Source organism: Rhinopithecus roxellana, chromosome 1, assembly GCF_007565055.1.
Source record: "Rhinopithecus roxellana isolate Shanxi Qingling chromosome 1, ASM756505v1, whole genome shotgun sequence".
In the NCBI taxonomy this organism is placed as follows: Eukaryota; Metazoa; Chordata; class Mammalia; order Primates; family Cercopithecidae; genus Rhinopithecus; species Rhinopithecus roxellana.
Window position 1 is genome coordinate 84917903 of NC_044549.1, and position 21982 is coordinate 84939884.

Genomic DNA, 21982 nt, shown 5'->3' on the forward strand with positions numbered 1-21982 from the left:
TTTGAGAGAAAGAAAGAAAAAGCCCCTATGCATTTCCCTTATAGAAGAATTGCACTTAGAAATAGTGATAGAAATAGTGTAGTAACTATTTTCTGGTAGGGAAAGACAGGAGGATGGGGGATGGATTTGGAACATATTTGCACATTTCATCTTATCAAGGCAGAGAGCAGGAGACAGCACCATGTGCCACAGGAGGGCTTTGCTGAGGGTGAGAGGCAGACAGTCACCTTGAACTCTTCAGTTTGTGTTTAGGTAGAGATATTCAAATGCATAGTGACCAAGGAGGTCTCTATGCCATTCTGTTTTGTTTTAGTTCACTTGGCAGCTTGTTTCCTTGCTGTGTTTACCCTTCCTTCCCTCAGATCGCTGAGTGGACTCACCCAGACATAATGGCCTTTGACCAGGTCACAAAGATAGACCAGCTTCCTCAGAACCTGGGGCCAAACCCTCCAGAAAAAAGAGATTAGAGCACTGAAGGTAAAGGTCATGGCAATCATCCACAGCAAGGATTTTTAAAGGCCCCCAGATGCACGTCTGCTTTTAGATTTTAGCATCTGCACAAATTGCTCATGCTAATATCTTGGCAGCTGCTGCTGCCTCTGCTGCTTGCACAGTTGAAGCTACAAGAAAGTGGCTCAGACATTGGATCACAATTATTTATTCTTCTTTTTTCCTTCCTTCTTTCTCCTTCCTTCCTTGCTTCCTTCCCTCTCCCTCTCCTTCTACCCCTCCCCCTCCCCTCCTCCCCTCCCCTCCCTCTCCCTCCCTCTGCCTCTCCTTCCTTCCTTCCTTCCTTCCTTCCTTCCTTCCTTCCTTCCTTCCTTCCTTCCTTCCTTCCTTCTTTTCTTCCTTTTTTCTTTTGCAGATAGCTTTTTGATACGAGCCACAAAATAAATGCAATGGGAGTTCAAGAGTTCTTGGGTAAGAGAGATCCTGAAATGATGAAGGACATCTTCTTGGAGGAGGGGAGTTTTTCACATCTTAATATCAGATGAAATCTGGATTGGCCTTTGGCGTTCCCCTTTGACAATCAAGGACCCAGATTGCAAGAGAGAGACTGAATTGTTTTTGTCAGTGTACTCCTTCATTGCTTTGTGGAGAGTTTATTTTCCCAACCGCCATGGAAAGAAGACTCTAAAGAAGACTTCTTTAGAGTATCCCCAGGGTCAGACACTTTAATTGCATCTTGAATATTGTGCTGCCACTTAGTTTTAATGGGGAACACCCTCCATTCTTGGCTGTTTGTTTGTTTAGGTGCTTGAAAAATATTTGGTTTATCAGGGATCAGAAATTCCAAAGAGAAACAATAACTTCCCCCAGTTCCTTTTTCTGAATGATATCTTTCCTTCTTCCTTTAACAAACTCCACAACCGCAACCCTTATCAACTTCTAATGTATGCCACGGTTAAGAGTGAAGATTGGCTGTGCCTTAGTCTCTTCATCTCCAAAATGGAAATAATACTCCATAATGGGAGCCTACTTCATAAAGCACTTCAAAATGCAGGCCCATGTGATAAAGGTATTATGTAGCAGTGTGCAGAACCATGTATGTAAAGCCTTTAGAATAGTACTAAGTGCATAGTAGGGGGCTGGCACATGATAGCTATTGTTTTTATTAATACCCAGAGACTTAAGGCAAAACCTGACCTAAACATGCTCATCCTGGTGGCTACCACAGCTTTTCCTAAGGTAAACCAGCCCACCTCTGCCCCGATGGCTGTGGTGAGTTGTATAATGCGTGTTCTGTCTCTACCACTCCCCCACAAGCCCCTCAATACACACACACACACACACACACACACACACACAATACCTAGAAGTAGATGGATCAGGGATGAGCATCTGACCCAGGGGCAGCTGGTCCCCTGGACAGCTCTGACTGAGAGGGCCTGGCCAACAAACCCACAAACAAATAAACAAGCCTCTGTCCAAGTAAAAATGAGCTCAGGAAGTCAGATTGTAGCTCCAGGGCTTTGAATTGGACAGTGTGAAGCCAGCCAGGCTGCTAAGAGTCCCGGGTGAAGTGGAAAGGTACTATTAAGAGGAGCTGGAGCCATGGGGCCCATAACTACGTAGGAGAAGGTATGAGCACTGTATACAGAAGTTGTGAGAAGCAGAAACCATGAGCAACAAGCTGTGAAGTAGAGAAAAGCATAGATTTTGTGGGCAGGGAAGCTGGTTGGCGGTGAGAGGAGAAGCACAAATATACAAAGAAGGAACAAAGAGTACCCAGGTCCCATTTTGGGTGGAGCATTGGTGGGAATAACTGCCAAGCCCACTGCCAAGATCTCTTGAGTCATTTTGGTTTCTGCTCTTGACTCTCTGATGCCCATTCATACTTAGGTTTCTGTTCTGAGATCCCTGTTTCCCTGAATAACAATAAACTTTCCTGTCTTAATCTGAGTCTCTTCCTCATGGACAAAAAGCTAAAGTAAAGCAAGCACCAAACATAAACGTAGTTTTGCATGCACTATTCTTTCCTTTATTCTTCGTTCATTTCTTCTTTGTTGCCTCTATTTTCCAAATAATGGACCTTGTAAGAACAATGAACCTTATAAGAATAATGTCGTAACTTGCACAAAGAACTTGCTTTGTGCAAGGTATGGCAGTAACTGTATAGGTTCTTAGAATCCTGAATGCAGGGTCTTAAAAACATAGGCACTTATTATTCAATGCTTTAGAGGAGGCAGAGGTATATTTTAGAAGCAAGCCACTGTCATATTTTGTTTGTACCTTTATAATTTACAGATGTCAAAGTTTAGCTTTTGAGCAATATTTCTGAGTTTCTGACAATTGACAGTTTCTTTTTCTTGATTTTTAGGTAAGAGAGAGAGCTTGGGCTCTAGAGTTCACAAGGCCAGAGCTGAAATCCTGACTTCTCCAAATCACTGAAACACTTTCAACTTGATACTTCCAGGGAAGAATATCATGAGAATTAAATTAAGAAAATTAAATATCCTACCAGGTAGTTATCGTTTAATATATACAAAATCTGTCACCTCTTTCTTATGGAATTAGAACATTTTGGGTTGCAAGCAATAGAAAGCAACTCCAGGCTGGCAAGGCAGGAGGATTGCTTGAGCCCAAGAGTTTGAGACCAGTCTAGGCAACGTGGTGAGACCCCATCTCTACAAAAAATATGAAAATTAGCCAGGCGTGGTGGTGTGCACCTATGGTCTCAGCTACTCAGGAGGCTGAGGCAGGAGAATCGCTTGAGCTTGGGATGTCAAGTCTGCAGTGAACTGTGGTCACACCAATGCACTCCAGCCTGGGCAACAGAGTGAGACCCTGTCTCCAAAATATAAAAATACTGAAGAAAGAAAGAAAGAAGAAAGAGAGAAGAAGAGAGAAAGAAAGAAAGAAAGAAAGAGAGAGAGAGAGAGAGAGAGAGAGAGAAGGAAAGAAAAGAAAGAAAGAAAGAAAGAAAGAAAGAAAGAAAGAAAGAAAGAAAGAAAGAAAGAAAGAAAGAAAGAAGAAAGAAAGAAAGAAAAGCAAGCAATTCCTGTGATCTTAAACACAGTGGGAAATACATTGTACAAGTATAGAGACAAATCCTAAGACTCAAAGGAAGTAATGCAACCAGATTTATGAGGGATTTCAACTATTGAAAAGCCAACAAGAGCATGGGTAGTATTTTCTTAACTTAATGTTTATAATACTTAAACGTAATTATAAAATACCCAGCCCTGGACCCTACAGCCGCTGAGATGTTGATGCCTAAGAAGAACCGCATTGTCGTTTATGAACTCCTTTTAAAGGAAGGAGTCGTGGTGGTCAAGAAAGATGTCCACATGCCTAAGCACCTGAAGCTGGCATACAAGAATGTGCCCAACCTTCATGTCATGAAGGCCATGCAGTCTCTCAAGTCCCGAGGCTACAAGAAGGAACATTTTGCCTGGAGACATTTCTACTGGTACCTTACCAATGAGGGTATCCACTATCTCTGTGATTACCTTCATGTGTCCCCGGAGACTGTGCCTGTCACTCTATGCCGCAGTGATCCAGAGACTGGCAGACCTCAGCCTGAAGGTCTGGAGAGTGAGCGACCTGGAAGACTCACAAAAGTGGAAGCTGACAGCTTCCTGTGCCACAGCACTCCCACAGATGGAGTGCTGTACCTCCTGGTGCCGATGAGAAAGCTGAGGCTGGGGCTGGGTTGGTAACCAAATTCCAGTTTAGAGGCAGATTTGGTCATGGACGTGTTTAGCTACCTCAGTAAAATCAGAAAGAATTCTTTTGCGTTGAAGAAACTTACAGTCAAAAAAACTTAAAAAAAAAATTGGAAGCCACGGACAAAATTCTATCATATAGGAAAATGCACTTTATTTTAAAAGGACACCCTTAAAAATAATGAATTAAGTACTAGTACTTTATTCAGAAAAATAACCTACAAGTAAGATACTTTTGGGGCTGCTAACATGAACTAAGTGCTTAAAAATGTCAATTAGAAGCACAATAGCAAAGCAAATAACAGGTACATGTTCTGGCAGTATTGTCTAATTTATGAGATTCTACAGATTTTCTTGTGTACTGAAATAGTTGTACCTATGAAAATCTGGGATGGGATGTCTCTAATACTGCTATTACCATTGAGGTTGCCATTAAATCCTTGTTTTGCCAACTGCTAATTAAACAAATTAAAAAATGGTGTAAGAAATATGCAAAGCTCCTCTTGGCATGTCTTGTTAATTATTTTGCTGTCTGCCATTCAGATTTTCCTATTACTCAGCCCCATATCATGTGGAGACTATGTCTACCCAAACACTTCTCAGATTTGGAGACTGTGTCTACCCAAACACTTTTCAGATTTGGAGACTATGTCTACCCAAACACTTCTCAGATTATACCTCATCCATGTTTTGAAGATAACACAGACTAAACAGCAATCTGTTAATCTCAATTCCAGATTTCCAGTAGAACTACCCCAGTTGGTCCTTGGATGAGGCATCCAACCTTGATAATATTAATCAAGATAATGAGGACAAATATACCAGTCATGGCTGCCAACGAACCAACTCTGTTAAAGAGAGACAGAAAAATGGATCCGCAAGGCTGTATAGTGGTTGAGCATACATTCTAGACTAGGACTACTGGCTTTGATTTCCTGTATCATCATTTACATGTGTGAAGTTAGGTAAGTAGCTTATGTTACAGGTCTCAATTTTCCCATGTATAAAATGGAAAAGAAAAAAAAGCCTATGTCATAGTTGTTGTGAGGACTGAATTAACTGATTTATGTAAATATCTTAGTATGGTGCCTTGCACCCCTTACAACAGTAAGGGGTGGGAGGTGGACGCAAGAGTGTGTCTGTTACAACTGTGTTATAGCACATTTTGGTGACTGAATTATGATTCCTGAAAAACATGACATTAAAATGCCAAAACTATGAACTCCTTTAAAATACAGAATCTTTTGTGGGAGCTGTCATAATAGGGGATCCCAAGGGCTAATTTGGAATTTTACTGAAGTATAATGTGATTTAAGAAAAAAATTTGAGTCAGTTCTCACACGGAAATTACAAATTAAATGAGGTTATTAGTTCCAGAAGAAAGACTTAAACTCTGCTCAAAGTGTTAAATACGGCTCAGGTAGAACAGGAGCTTAGTAGCAATGGCAACTCATTTGGTTCTGTAAAGAGAATTTTAAACAGAATTTGTACACACTGTTTGCATTTTGTATAAATTTTTAATCTGAATTTGAGAGTGACATTCTTGCTTTAGATGCAGTAGATTTGAGATTTGACCAAAGCCATTTTGTCCTGTTATCATAACAAACATCTTGCTTTATAAAACGTAAGATCCCATTCACCCTGGGGCTGGAGTCAACTCCTTTGTATTATGTTAGGCATTCAGGCAGGGGCTCTAATTCTTTCAAGTCAATTCTTTTCAGGCTGGAATATATTTTTATCTACTGCTTAGGGAGACATAAGCCTTGGGGAGAATTAGGTCCATAAAAGCTGTCTCTGAAAGTCTCATTTTTTATGGGCGCTTGGATATAAAGAACTTGATTGAAATCTGGTGATGTGTGTTTATTGGCAAATATGTATGTATGTCTGTGTGAGTGGAAGGATGAATGGATGAATAGATGGATGGGGGGACAGGTGGATGGATGGGAAGATGGATCATATAATGAAGAGTTATTATTATTATTATTATTTAGGTTATCCAGTATCCAGTCATGGCAAGGTACCATGACAATTAAAACTTCTTCTCTTGTTAGAAATGTGCCATTGTGTGCATTCCTGGGACCTGAGAAGCATGTGGAACCAAATTTATTTTCTCTAGCTCAGGGGCAGGCAATCGACTTCAGCTTGGCTAATGTGACAGTCTTTTGTTGGAATTTGAATAAGTGTTCCAGGGTGTGGTAGCAATTGGAGGAATGCAGCAGCGGAAGTGACCTGTGAATCTATAAATGGATCTGGTCTGCTGGGAGAATTGCTCTGGTTCCTGAGGTTGGCCCTCTAGAGGTTGCTCACTTTTTGCTTGTTTTCTAAGCCTATTTCTGCAGACCTCCTGGTCCCCTTCATAAACTCTTTTTTGCTTAAGTCAACAAAATTGTTTCTGTTGCAACCCAGAATTCTGAATGATACAGATATTGAGAAGTAACTAAGTTCCAGGCATATTCTAAGTTCCTTACGGGCATTCATTTATTTCCTATTCATAAAAATACTATGAGAAGGTACTTGTATTATTCCTGTTTTACAGAGAAGCATATACAGAAAGCTCACACGGTTGTCTGAGATCGCATAGCTACCAAGAGCAGATCCTGAATTTGAATTCTGGCAGTCTGATGCTAGAGCATACTTCACTCTGCATCTTAACGTTTCTGCAATATTGCATCTGTAAGGATAATAGAAGGAGAAAAAGAGAGAGAGAGGCAGTGAAGCAGAGTCTATATAACATGTTAATCAGTGCCTGTTCCTTTTCCTCCTGGCACACAGACTATATATATTTCCCTGCCTCCTTTGCATCTCAATGTAGACATATGACTGACTTCTGTCTGGTAAAATGTGAGAAGTGGATTTGTGTCATTTCCAGGCCAAAGAAGTTAAGTCATGGGTGTGCCTTCCCGTGGCTCTATTCTGCTCAGCTGAATGGAGAGGAATCTGAGGATCTAAAAGAAAGAAGAGCACAAAATGGACAGTAGAAGGCTGCCTGGCCAGGAGTACTCTTATTGGACTGTGATGGGAGTGAGAAATAACCTTGATTTTGTTACACCACTGCAATGTTAGGGTTATCCGTTAATGCCTCTAACTAAGCCTAAGAGGCTATATTAAGTTGATGGTAAGTAGAGAGAGATGACAGAGCAAAGCAAACTTGGATTCCAATTTAGGAAACTGGAAAAAAAAATGTTTTTAAATAAAAATGGGGTCTTCCTATGTTACCCAGGCCAATCTTGAACTGCTGGGCTCAAACAATCCTCCCACCTCAGCTTCCCAAAGTGCCGGGGTTACAGACATGAGCCACTGTGCCCCACCCCATGGATAGAATTTTTAAAAGGACCCAATTTCAGTTGACCAAATAAATAGCACTGAACATCTTTGCTCTCTTTATAGATAACAAAAAGTGAATCCTAATTTAGTCATAATTGAAGGGGTATTGAGAGGTCATCTAATCATCTTCCCGAGTCTCTGACCCTAAACAAAAAATTTACAAAGATTGTTTTATATATAGCATCCTCATTTTTATGGAACTCAAGGGCAAATGTTCGTGTTAACTTAATCAAAGATGTTACTGGCAACCTATATCATGACCCTAAGTATTCTTGCCCTTATTTGATGAATTACTCTGGCAGTTATCTACTTCAGTTTCTCATGTATTTGATGAAATTCTACTTGTACAATTTAGTAAATGCAAAGGAAAAGCTCTTTTGTGTAATCCTTCATACTTTAATAATCCTTTGATAGACAGCATCCATATCCTTTGCTAACTATTTTCCCCATAAGGCAGGGTATTATATTTCCCAGAATATGTTTCACAGGTAGGAAAGCTTTCAAAAATATATAATATTTTGACCTTTAAAGATAAAAGATTTGTTGTGAAACTAGTCCTTTTTATTACTAGGGTGTCATTCAAAATAAAATAATACGTTTAGACATGTTGCAGCAATTTACTTGCTATTACTCAAATCTTACCCTCTAATTAGAAGAAGAAATATGAAGCCTCATCAGTGCATAATTTAACAAACTCAATGTCAGGAAATTACCATATTTTATTCTTGTCTAGCACCAAAATTTGTGGGCATGGAGGGAAAATATTCACTTCTAAAAGTGCAAGATATGACTTATAACAAAAGAGAGCTTGAGAGGTGATAATATGGGTTCAGGCTAATCAAAGATTTTGGACAAGTTCCAAAAGCCAGATTTTAAAAATATGACTCAATTTCCAAGTTCCTTCTGCTTTAGGATGAAGTGGAAAAAGAAATGAAGTCATTTGGGGAGAAAGAAAACTGTGAAAACCAGGACTTTTTAAAACTCTGATGGAAATTCTTATGGAGCAATGGGAATTCCAGGAAGATGGAATAAGTCAAGGGAATACGAATTTCACCTGCAGGCTGAGAAACACACATCCATGTAGGTGGCAGAGAGCTCCCTAAATTGGAATCCAAGTTTACTTTGCTCTATCATCTGTCTCTAACCACCATCAACTTATATAGCCTCTTAGGCTGAGTTAGAGGCATTAACGGGTAACCCTAACATTACAGTGGTATAACAGAATCAAGGTTACTTCTCACTCCCATCACAGTCCAGTAAGAGTACCCGTGGTCAGCATCCTTACTTTCCATTTTGTGGCTCCTTCTTCCTCTAAATGCTCAATGTCCTCTCCATTCGGCTGGGCAGAATGGAGCCACAGGGAAGGCACACTCAAGACTTAACTACTTTGGTCTGAAAATGACACAAATCCACTTCTCACATTTCACCAGAGAGAAGTCAGTCATATGTCTACATCCAGATGCAAAAGAGGCAGGGAAATATATATCATCTGTGTGCCAGGAGGCAAAGGAATAGGCACCGATGAACATAAACATGGAGCCACTAATGAATGGTCAATTACAATATCAAGAAATGTGAGATTTGAAACAGGTCTTGGGCAATCATCTTATCTCATGCCTTCATATTATAGATGAGGATGTAACAGTTGTCAGAATCAAAATGGAGTCATTAATGTTAAAAAATACTCTTGACATATAGAGCCAGGGAAAGCCATGAAAAGAGGGTTCTCACGCTTGTATGCCTGATAATAAAAACGTTCTACAAAACCCACAACCTTGCACAAAGGCCACTGCACCCTAATACAAAATAAGACTTCTGCAAGGACATTTGCTTACCAACTGCCTGTCCAACCTCAGACTGGCATCACCCTTATTATTGACATTTGTAGTGAAGTATAATTATTTCAAAACAATTATGTAATCCTCTTCATTATTTTTTCCTTTAAAAACCTCTGTCTTCCTCTGACTATGCAAATCATTTACTATGGAATGAGTATTCCCATTGCAATGCTCTATTCCAAGTAAACATCTTTTTCTTTCAGAGAGCTTCTCTCTATTTGTGACTTTGGCTGATAAGAGTATTGAAATTCAGAGAAAATCATTTACTCAAAGTCATCTATCAAGTCATTGCTTGACATAATTGAGAATTCCAGCAGTGAAATCCAACAGAGTTCAGTAACAGCTAGATCCAGTGCTCAAACATGTCATCAGTAATCTGTATCTATCCATCACCTGGCTCTGGTTTTCTCTGTGTTGCTTTCTTCTTGGGCAGCTCTTCTTATGCAGTGCTAAGGTAAATACAGCTTATGTCTTTCCATGTTGGTGGCTCCAGCCAAAAGTGAGCTTCTTTATTCTACTGGTTGCAGTAAAAGTCATTAGCTCAGTGTAGGTCATGGTCTAGTTCTGAACCAACCACTGAGGTCAGGGCATTCCATGTCCAGATTTTCTTGGTCTGGATCAGGGTGCCCCATCAATAAGGCAGAGTCAGTCCAGCTTCACTTAAGCCATATGGGACTATAATTGGGAGAGGGTAGTAAACAGAGGAAACTCCAGCCAGTGCAGCCAGAAAGAGAGAAAACAATGCTGATGAATAATGGACAAAAACAACAAACTTCTTATTTTTTTTTTTTTTGAGACGGAGTCTCGCTCTGTTGCCCAGGCTGGAGTGCAGTGGCCGGATCTCAGCTCACTGCAAGCTCCGTCTCCCGGGTTTACGCCATTCTCCTGCCTCAGCCTCCCGAGTAGCTGGGACTACAGGCGCCCGCTACGTCGCCCGGCTAGTTTTTTGTATTTTTTAGTAGAGACGGGGTTTCACCGGGTTAGCCAGGATGGTCTCGATCTCCTGACCTTGTGATCCGCCCGTCTCGGCCTCCCAAAGTGCTGGGATTACAGGCTTGAGCCACCGCGCCCGGCCTATACTTTTTTATTATGAGGAAAAATCTGAAGTGTTTGCTTTTCATGGATTCCTATGTCATGGGTACTCACATGGCAGAACTGGGAAATGCTAGTCCTTTCTTTTGGAATTGGTCCAGCTTTTTACCTGATTAAGACTTAGTCTCAGCTGGGAGTGGTGGCTCACACCTGTAATCTCAGCACTTTGGGAGGCTGAGGTGGGTGAGGCAGGAGAATTGCCTGAACCTGGGAGGTGAAGGTTGCAGTGAGCTCAGATGGCACCACTGCACCACTCCAGCCTGGGCAATAGAGTGAGACTCCATCTCCAAAAAAAAAAAAAAAAAAAAAAAAAAGACTTAGTTTCTTTACCTATGGGAGAGGTGTCACCTGTACCTTTGACGTGAACCCCATAGCTTATGACTGGGACTGTCTAGACTCAGAGCCCATGACAATTAGCATAACCATTCTAAGCTTCAGTTTCCTCCTCTGAAAATGGGAGAAGAGTTCTACACATCCCCTAGAATTGCAGCAAAGATTATGTAATCAGTTATGTGTGCAAGATAGAACCACTCCCTCTCAGACCCTCTCTTCGCCCTTTTCAACCTGCAAGGCTGACTTACACAGACTATCTCAACGGGCTCCCTCACCCTCTGAATTCTGCTTGTCCAGTGGAAGCACCAGCAGACCTGAGGGTGAGAGGAGCATGAGGTCAGAGTGTTTATTTCTCTAGCTCCCTCCCTTCTGGCCACCTCTAAGAAGGCCACATCTCCTCTTAGTTCACTCTGTCTACTTTCCAGATTCTGATGACCATTTCCTTCCTCTTGTTACTCTGGGCTTACTTTACCTTTGTTAATGCTATCTTTCTTCATTTCTCCTCAAATTTGAACGTGCCCTCTCTTTGCTGTATACAAACAACATGTTTCCTAGTACACACAGCACAAAGGCTGCTTAGCCTGTTATATGACAAGCACTTGGATAGCTGTTGGGTGGATGAAATAAAACTATGTACGTAGAATGATTGGTGTCAAATGGAGTCACTTCATGATAATAATTACATCATTAATAATAAATAAAATACTACGAATAGATTCTCAGTTATTATTTATAAGTCCTCACTATAGCCTAGGCACTAGGCTTGTACTCTGCATTTATAATGTCATTCTCCTCCCGACTCTTACCTACACTCAAATCTACAAGTAATTACTATTTTTCCCAGTTTACTGACAAGAAAACAGAGAAAGTTTAAGTCACTGGCCCCAGGACACAAAGCAAGTTTGTTTTTACTCCAAAGCTCATTCTCCTTATCACTTTACTGTCCTCCTGAGAGTTTCTGCTTCTGCTTCCTAATACAGACTTTTCAAACAGTAAGTGATGTTAATAAAAGATTAAAACAAGAGAACAAAACTATCATGAAAACATGATTATTTGACAAACACTTGCTCCAAGTGTTTAGAAAATTTTCAGAGATCTTGTGATTTTACATTGTGAATTTTCTGGACCATATTATAGGGTTTCACTGACATAACTTCTCTTATCAGACTTGAATTAAGTATTGGTATATATGTCATGATACCTCCATAGGACATGCTCCTACATTTGCACAAATTTGTGTGTGCACAGATGTTCATTGCAGCATTATGTGCTGTTGCAAAAAGAGAAAAGAATTAAATTCCCTTAATAGGTGAAACATTAACTACATTTTGGTATATAGTAGGCATGTTGGTATATTCATTCTATGAAATATTAAAAAATAAAATACATGCATATGCACTACATGGAAAGTCCTGAAGATATCAGAGAAGGGGAAAATTAAGTTGTATGATAATGGGAATAATAGAATTCTACTTGTTTTTTAAAAAACTATGCATGTGTGTTAGCAGTGGTGAATCCATGTAAGTCTGCAACAACCTCAATTCTTCACTCCTCAGAAGAAAGAATTCGACTGAGGGGCATAAGGCAGAGTGAGAGACTGAGGCAAGTTTTGGAACAGGAGAGAAAGTTTATTAAAAAGCTTTAGAGCATGAATGAAAGGAAGTACACTTGGAAGAGGGCCAAGCAGGTGACTTGAGAGATCAAGTATGCCTTTTGACCTTTGACTTGAGGCTTTATATACTGGCATGCTTCTGGTGGTTGCAACCCATCTCCCCTGATTCTTCTCTTGGGGTGGGCTGTATACATGCGCAGTGGCCTACGAGCACATGGCCACATGTGCAGTTGTTTACTGAAGTTGTATGCATGCTAATTTGAGGTGTTTTTCCCTTACTACCCAAGTGTTCCTAGAGGAAGACCACACACCACTTATGTATACAATTTTGCCTCTTACTGCACACGCTCAAGCCCACTTGCCCAATTCCTAAGATCTTACTGGGAAACTGCTGATCACCAACTTCGGGGGCTCCTATCTACTGGGAGACAGCCTTTTCCTGGTGCTAACTGCACCTAATTATTATTTTAGAGAGACAGTTTAACAGCCGCCTGACCATCACCTGATGGTTGCCTGACATTCCTAGTTGGGCGGGCGGAGGCACTCTCCTGCCTTGCTCATGTTTTACTAGCTACCTACTGTAACATGTGTTTAGATAAGTATATAAAGGGATAAAAATCTGAAAGAACATGCCAAATCACTTGTAGTTGATACTGCCTGGGAGAGAAGTTAGATTAAGGAATATGAAAAGAGACATTCAAGTTGTATTCTATATACTTAACACATTGCTTGAATTTTAAAAATAGTAAGAATGCATGTGTTACTTGGATAATAAAGAAATAAATAAAATTTTAAAACAATTACAAGATTAAGGGGCATATTACCTTGTCCCATGAGATACTTTTGACAAAACTTGGATGTTTAACGAGAAGATGAGAGGCACAAATGGATAGGTGGCATTAGCTTCTAGACACATCTATTACAGAGCTATGATGTGGAGGAGTGTTTGGGATAGTTCTGTGTAACCTTAGTGGGCAGTAGGAGGAGCAGTCAGGGAACCAAAGGCCACATAGTGTCTTATAGGATATGTTAAGAAACTTAGATGTCATTCTAAGTTCTTTAGAAGTCATTGCAGGATTTTAAGCATGGGTGTGATAACTTCTATAGTAATTTTTAATTTTTTTTAGATTACTTAAGTAGTATCTTGAGTCAGCTTAGGTTGCTGTAACACAATAGTACAGACTAGGTGACTTAACAGGAATTAATTTTTGCACAATTCTAGAGGCTGGAAGTCTGAGATCAAGGTGCCAGCATGGTTGGTTCTGGTGAAGACTCCTTTTCTGGCTTGCAGACAGCTGCTTTCTTGCTGGTTCTTATTCTCTTTCTTACTGGGTGGGGGAGGAGGGGAGAAGGTGACAGGGGACGGGGGGCGGCTTGGAGAGAGAGAGACAGAGAGAGAAACAGCCAAATTCTGGTCTCTTACAATAGCACTAATCTCATCATGAGGGTTACACTTCCAAATACCGTCACACTGAGGATCAGGGCTGTAGGATGTGAACGGGGAGAGGGGTGCAAACATTCAGTCCACAGCAAGTATCTTGCTGGAGAATTATCTGTTCAGGATGAATGGGGGTTGCAGTGTGGTGCCAGGGAGCTAAGTTAGAAAGCTCCTTCAGTGGCCTAGAAATGAATAGTAGCTTGGACTGGAGAGGTAGCAGCGAAAATGGTGAGACATCATCAGATTTGGATATATATGATGGCAGAACCAAAAGGACTGGTTGAAGGATTGAATGCCACTGCAAGACAAACAGAAGAATTAAGGAAATCTCCTAGGTTTGGGACTTAAATAATTGAGTAGATGATGAATCATTGACCAAAGGGGGGATGGGAACAATAAAATAGATGCATAGATCTGATAATGGATTAGTATTCAAAATACATACAGAATTCCTATAAGAGGAAATAAAGATATGCCTTTCTAGTTTTTTCCAAAATGTTTAAAAAACTGTTTTTCAATCTAAAGTCATTAAGAATATTTGTTGACATTTCTCTTTATGGCTTGTGACGTTAGCATATTGTTTGAATATAGCCTTGTATTCATTCCCTAGGGCTGCCACAGCAAGGGATCATAAAGTGGGTGCCTTGAAACAATAGGACTTTGGGGGCGGAGCAAGATGGCCGAATAGGAACAGCTCCAGTCTCCAACTCCCAGCGCGAGCGACACAGAAGACCGGTGATTTCTGCATTTTCAACTGAGGTACTGGGGTCATCTCACTAGGGAGTGCCGGACGATCGGTGCTGGTCAGCTGCTGCAGCCTGACCAGCGAGAGCTGAAGCAGGGCGAGGTATCGCCTCACCTGGAAGCGCAAGGGGGAAGGGAATCCCTTTTCCTAGCCAGGGGAACTGAGACACACAACACCTGGAAAATCGGGTAACTCCCACCCCAATACTGCGCTTTAAGCAAGCAGGCACACCAGGAGAATATATCCCACACCTGGCCGGGAGGGTCCCATGCCCACGGAGCCTCCCTCACTGCTAACACAGCAGTCTGCGGCGATCTATCCGCAAGGCAGCAGCGAGGCTGGGGGAGGGGCGCCCACCCTTGCTGAGGCTTAAGTAGGTAAACAAAGCCGCTGGGAAGCTCGAACTGGGTGGAGCTCACAGCAGCTCAAGGAAGCCTGCCTGTCTCTGTAGTCTCCACCTCTGGGGACAGCGCACAGCTGAAGACCAACAGGGGAAGCAGCAGGGGCCGGTGCAGATGCGAACGACTCTGTCTGACAGCTTTGGGGAGAGCCGTGGATCTCCCAACGCAGAGGGTGAGATCTGAGAACGGACAGACTGCCTGCTCAGGTGGGCAGGCAGTAGCCTAGCTGGGAGACATACCCCACTAGGGGCAGTCTGACACCCCACACCTCACAGGGTGGAGTACACCCCTGAGAGGAAACTTCCAAAGGGAGAATCAGACAGGTACACTTGCTGTTCATCAATATTCTATCTTCGGCAACCTCTGCTGCTGATACCCAGGCAAACAGGGTCTGGAGTGGACCTCAAGCAATCTCCAACAGACCAACAGACAGTCCTTCTGACTGTCAGAAGGAAAACTATCAAACAGGAAGGACACCTATACCAAAATCCCATCAGTACGTCACCATCATCAAAGACCAGAGACAGATAAAACCACAAAGATGGGGAAGAAGCAGGGCAGAAAAGCTGGAAATTCAAAAAATAAGAGTGCATCTCCCCCTGCAAAGGAGCACAGCCCATCGCCAGCAACGGATCAAAGCTGGTCAGAGAATGACTTTGACGAGATGAAAGAAGAAGGCTTCAGTCCATCAAACTTCTCAGAGCTAAAGGAGGAATTATGTACCCAGTGCAAAGAAACTAAAAATCTTGAAAAAAGAGTGGAAGAATTGACAGCTAGACTAATTAATGCAGAGAAGATCATAAACGAAATGACAGAGATGAAAACCATGACACGAGAAATACGTGACAAATGTACAAGCTTCAGTAACCGACTCGATCAACTGGAAGAAAGAGTATCAGCGATTCAAGATCAAATGAATGAAATGAAGTGAGAAGAGAAACCAAAAGAAAAAAGAAGAAAAAGAAATGAACAAAGCCTGCAAGAAGTATGTGATTACGTAAAAAGACCAAATCTACGTCTGATTGGGGTGCCTGAAAGTGAGGGGAAAATGGAACCAAGTTGGAAAACACTCTTCAGGATATCATCCAGGAGAACTTCCCCAACCTAGTAGGGCAGGCCAACATTCAAATCCAGGAAATACAGAGAACGCCACAAAGATACTCCTCCAGAAGAGCAACTCCAAGACACATAATTGCCAGATTCACCAAAGTTGAAATGAAGGAAAAAATCTTAAGGGCAGCCAGAGAGAAAGGTCGGGTTACCCACAAAGGGAAGCCCATCAGACTAACAGCAGATCTCTCGGCAGAAACTCTACAAGCCAGAAGAGAGTGGGGGCCAATATTCACCGTTCTTAAAGAAAAGAATTTTCAACCCAGAATTTCATATCCAGCCAAACTAAGTTTCATCAGTGAAGGAGAAATAAAATCCTTTACAGATAAGCAAATGCTTAGAGATTTTGTCACCACCAGGCCTGCCTTACAAGAGACCCTGAAGGAAGCCCTAAACATGGAAAGGAACAACCAGTACCAGCCATTGCAAAAACATGCCAAAATGTAAAGACCATCGAGGCTAGGAAGAAACTGCATCAACTAACGAGCAAAATAAACAGTTAATATCATAGTGGCAGGATCAAGTTCACACATAACAATATTAACCTTAAATGTCAATGGACTAAATGCTCCAATTAAAAGACACAGACTGGCAAACTGGATAAAGAGCCAAGACCCATCAGTCTGCTGTATTCAGGAGACCCATCTCACATGCAGTGACATACATAGGCTCAAAATAAAGGGATGGAGGAAGATCTACCAAGCAAATGGAGAACAAAAAAAAGCAGGGGTTGCAATACTAGTCTCTGATAAAATAGAATTTAAACCATCAAAGATCAAAAGAGACAAAGAAGGCCATTACACAATGGTAAAGGGATCAATTCAACAGGAAGAGCTAACTCTCCTAAATATATATGCACCCAATACAGGAGCACCCAGATTCATAAAGCAAGTCCTTAGAGACTTACAAAGAGACTTAGACTCCCATACAATAATAATGGGAGACTTCAACACTCCACTGTCAACATTAGACAGATCAACGAAACAGAAAGTTAACAAGGATATCCAGGAATTGAACTCATCTCTGCACCAAGTGGACCTAATAGACATCTATAGAACTCTCCACCCCAAATCAACAGAATATACATTCTTCTCAGCACCACATCGCACTTATTCCAAAATTGACCACATAATTGGAAGTAAAGCACTCCTCAGCAAATGTAAAAGAACAGAAATTATAACAAACTGTCTCTCAGACCACAGTGCAATCAAACTAGAACTCAGGACTAAGAAACTGAATCAAAACCGCTCCACTACATGGAAACTGAACAACCTGCTCCTGAACGACTACTGGGTACATAACGAAATGAAAGCGGAAATAAAGATGTTCTTTGAAACCAATGAGAACAAAGATACAACATACCAGAATCTCTGGGACACATTTAAAGCAGTGTGTAGAGGGAAATTTATAGCACTAAATGCCCACAAGAGAAAGCAGGAAAGATCTAAAATTGACACTCTAACATCACAATTAAAAGAACTAGAGAGGCAGGAGCAAACACATTCAAAAGCTAGCAGAAGGCAAGAAATAACTAAGATCAGAGCAGAACTGAAGGAGATAGAGACACAAAAAACCCTCCAAAAAATCAATGAATCCAGGAGTTGGTTTTTTGAAAAGATCAACAAAATTGACAGACCGCTAGCAAGGCTAATAAAGAAGAAAAGAGAGAGGAATCAAATAGATGCAATAAAAAATGATAAAGGGGATATCTCCACAGACCCCACAGAAATACAAACAACCATCAGAGAATACTATAAACGCCTCTACGCAAATCAACTAGAAAATCTAGAAGAAATGGATAATTTCCTGGACACTTACACTCTCCCAAGGCTAAACCAGGAAGAAGTTGAATCCCTGAATAGACCAATAGCAGGCTCTGAAATTGAGGCAACAATTAATAGCCTACCCACCAAAAAAAGTCCAGGACCAGATGGATTCACAGCTGAATTCTACCAGAGGTACAAGGAGGAGCTGGTACCATTCCTTCTGAAACGATTCCAATCAATAGAAAAAGAGGGAATCCTCCCTAACTCATTTTATGAGGCCAACATCATCCTGATACCAAAGCCTGGCAGAGACACAACAAAAAAAGAGAATTTTAGACCAATATCCCTGATGAACATCGATGCAAAAATTCTCAATAAAATACTGGCAAACCGGATTCAGCAGCACATCAAAAAGCTTATCCACCATGATCAAGTGGGCTTCATCCCTGGGATGCAAGGCTGGTTCAACATTCGCAAATCAGTAAACGTAATCCAGCATATAAACAGAACCAAAGACAAGAACCACATGATTATCTCAATAGATGCAGAAAAGGCTTTTGACAAAATTCAACAGCCCTTCATGCTAAAAACGCTCAATAAATTCGGTATTGATGGAAGGTACCTCAAAATAATAAGAGCTATTTATGACAAACCCACAGCCAATATCATACTGAATGGGCAAAAACTGGAAAAATTCCCTTTGAAAACTGGCACAAGACAGGGATGCCCTCTCTCACCACTCCTATTCAACATAGTGTTGGAAGTTCCGGCTAGGGCAATCAGGCAAGAGAAAGAAATCAAGGGTATCCAGTTAGGAAAAGAAGAAGTCAAATTGTCCCTGTTTGCAGATGACATGATTGTATATTTAGAAAACCCCATCGTCTCAGCCCAAAATCTCCTTAAGCTGATAAGCAACTTCAGCAAAGTCTCAGGATACAAAATTAATGTGCAAAAATCACAAGCATTCTTATACACCAGTAACAGACAAGCAGAGAGCCAAATCAGGAATGAACTTCCATTCACAATTGCTTCAAAGAGAATAAAATACCTAGGAATCCAGCTTACAAGGGATGTCAAGGACCTCTTCAAGGAGAACTACAAACCACTGCTCAGTGAAATAAAAGAGGACACAAACAAATGGAAGAACATTCCATGCTCATGGATAGGAAGAATCAATATCGTGAAAATGGCCATACTGCCCAAGGTTATTTATAGATTCAATGCCATCCCCATCAAGCTACCAATGAGTTTCTTCACAGAATTGGAAAAAACGGCTTTAAAGTTCATATGGAACCAAAAAAGAGCCCGCATTGCCAAGACAATCCTAAGTCAAAAGGACAAAGCTGGAGGCGTCACGCTACCTGACTTCAAACTATACTACAAGGCTACAGTAACCAAAACAGCATGGTACTGGTACCAAAACAGAGATATAGACCAATGGAACAGAACAGAGTCCTCAGAAGTAATACCGCATATCTACAGCCATCTGATCTTTGACAAACCTGAGAGAAACAAGAAATGGGGAAAGGATTCCCTATTTAATAAATGGTGCTGGGAAAATTGGCTAGCCATAAGTAGAAAGCTGAAACTGGATCCTTTCCTTACCCCTTATACGAAGATTAATTCAAGATGGATTAGAGACTTACATGTTAGACCTAATACCATAAAAACCCTAGAAGAAAATCTAGGTAGTACCATTCAGGACATAGGCATGGGCAAGGACTTCATGTCTAAAACACCAAAAGCAACGGCAGCAAAAGCCAAAATTGACAAATGGGATCTAATTAAACTAAAGAGCTTTTGCACAGCAAAAGAAACTACCATCAGAGTGAACAGGCAACCTACAGAATGGGAGAAAATTTTTGCAACCTACTCATCTGACAAAGGGCTAATATCCAGAATCTACAAAGAACTCAAACAAATATACAAGAAAAAAAACAAACAACCCCATCAAAAAGTGGGGAAAGGATATGAACAGACATTTCTCAAAAGAAGACATTCATACAGCCAACAGACACATGAAAAAATGCTCATCATCACTCGCCATCAGAGAAATGCAAATCAAAACCACAATGAGATACCATCTCACACCAGTTAGAATGGCAATCATTAAGAAGTCAGGAAACAACAGGTGTTGGAGAGGATGTGGAGAAATAGGAACACTTTTACACTGTTGGTGGGATTGTAAACTAGTTCAACCATTATGGAAAACAGTATGGCAATTCCTCAAGGATCTAGAACTAGATGTACCATATGACCCAGCCATCCCACTACTGGGTATATACCCAAAGGATTATAAATTATTCTACTACAAAGACACGTGCACACGTATGTTTATTGCGGCACTATTCACAATAGCAAAGACTTGGAATCAACCCAAATGTCCATCTGTGACAGACTGGATTAAGAAAATGTGGCACATATACACCATGGAATACTATGCAGCCATAAAAAAGGATGAGTTTGCATCCTTTGTAGGGACATGGATGCAACTGGAAACCATCATTCTTAGCAAACTATCACAAGAAGAGAAAACCAAACACCGCATGTTCTCACTCATAGGTGGGAACTGAACAATGAGATCACTTGGACTCGGGAAGGGGAACATCACACACCGGGGCCTATCATGGGGAGGGGGGAGGGGGGAGGGATTGCATTGGGGAGTTATACATGATATAAATGATGAATTGATGGGTGCTGACGAGTTGATGGGTGCAGCACACCAACATGGCATAAGTATACATATGTAACAAACCTGCACGTTATGCACATGTACCCTAGAACTTAAAGTATAATTAAAAAAAAAAAAAAAGAAAAGAAAATAAACAATAGGACTTTATTCTCTCGAAGTTGTGGAGTCCAGAAGTCTGAAATCACAGTGTCAGCAGGGCAATATTTCCTCTGAGGGATCTGAGAAAGAATCTTTCCTTGCTTCCTTCCTTCTGGCGGTTGCTGGCAAGCCTTGACTTCCTTGGTTTGTATCAGCATAATTCCATCTCTGCCTTCTCCCTTGCGTCTCTCTCTCTCTCTGTGATTAGTCTAGTGTCCACCCTAATCTAGTATGAACTCATTTTAGCTTGATTACATCTATAAAGACCCTATTTCTAAAACAAGGTTACAGTCATGGGTATCAGGGGTTTGGATTTGAACATATCTTTCTAAAATAAGGTATGTTTATTTTCCCAACAATTCCCAAGTGTTTCTAGTTTTGCTATTCTGTTATGTTTTTTGTCTATAACTAAGACAAACCACACTGTCATAGTGACTATAGATTTATACTACGTCTTGATATCTAGATGGCATCTCGCTCCCAACTCTGGTTTCTTTGAAAGTGTCATGGCTTATTTTTGTCCTCTTCTATATAAATTTTAGAATCAGCTTTTAAAATACTTTTTTAAAAAGCCTACAGGAGCTTAGATTGGAATTGTACTGATCAGTCATTTTAGAGAGAATTGATGACTTTATGATGTAGAATCTTCCTACCCATTAACATGGTAGTGTTGGAGTAGGTAACTAGGCCGACATAAACGGGGCAGAGAGGCTCCCCTCTACCCCAAGATTGTCAGATGACCATCGGGTGATGCTAAGGTGGTTGTTAAACTGTCTCTCTAAAATAATAACTGGTCACAGCTGGCACCAGGAAAAGGCAGTTGCCCAATAGATAGAAAACACCTGAAACTGATGATAAGCAGCTTCCCGATAAAATCTCAGGAGTTGGGCGAGTGGGCCCAAGCATGTGCACTAAGAGGCAAAGTGGCAGAATTTAACTGATACGTGACCTTCCTCTAGGAACACTGGACCCGTAAGGGAAAAAAACGCCTCCAGTGAGCATGCGCTCAACTTCAGTAAACACATTGCACGTGTAGCCCCTCCTGAGTGCTGGCAGGCCACTGCACGTGCAGACAGCCCACCCCAAGGGAGGAAGAGATGCAAACCCCAGAACTATGCCAACCTATAAAACCCAAGTCAAAAGCCCAACACTGTACTTGGATCTCTCAACTTGCCGGCTTGGCCCTCTTCCAAGTGTAGTTTACTTCCTTTTGTTCCTGCTGTAAAGCTTTTAAATCAACGTTCAATGCTGCTCAAAAACTTGCCCCAGTCTCTCACTTTGCCTTATGCCCCTCGGGTGAATGCCTTCCTTCATGGAGGCAAGA

At 41.2% G+C, this 21982-nt stretch overlaps 1 pseudogene; it reads left to right on the forward strand.

The window, feature by feature from the left end:
* Positions 1 to 3707: 3707 nt before the first annotated feature.
* Positions 3708 to 4207, forward strand: LOC104658195 (annotated as a pseudogene).
* Positions 4208 to 21982: the final 17775 nt, after the last annotated feature.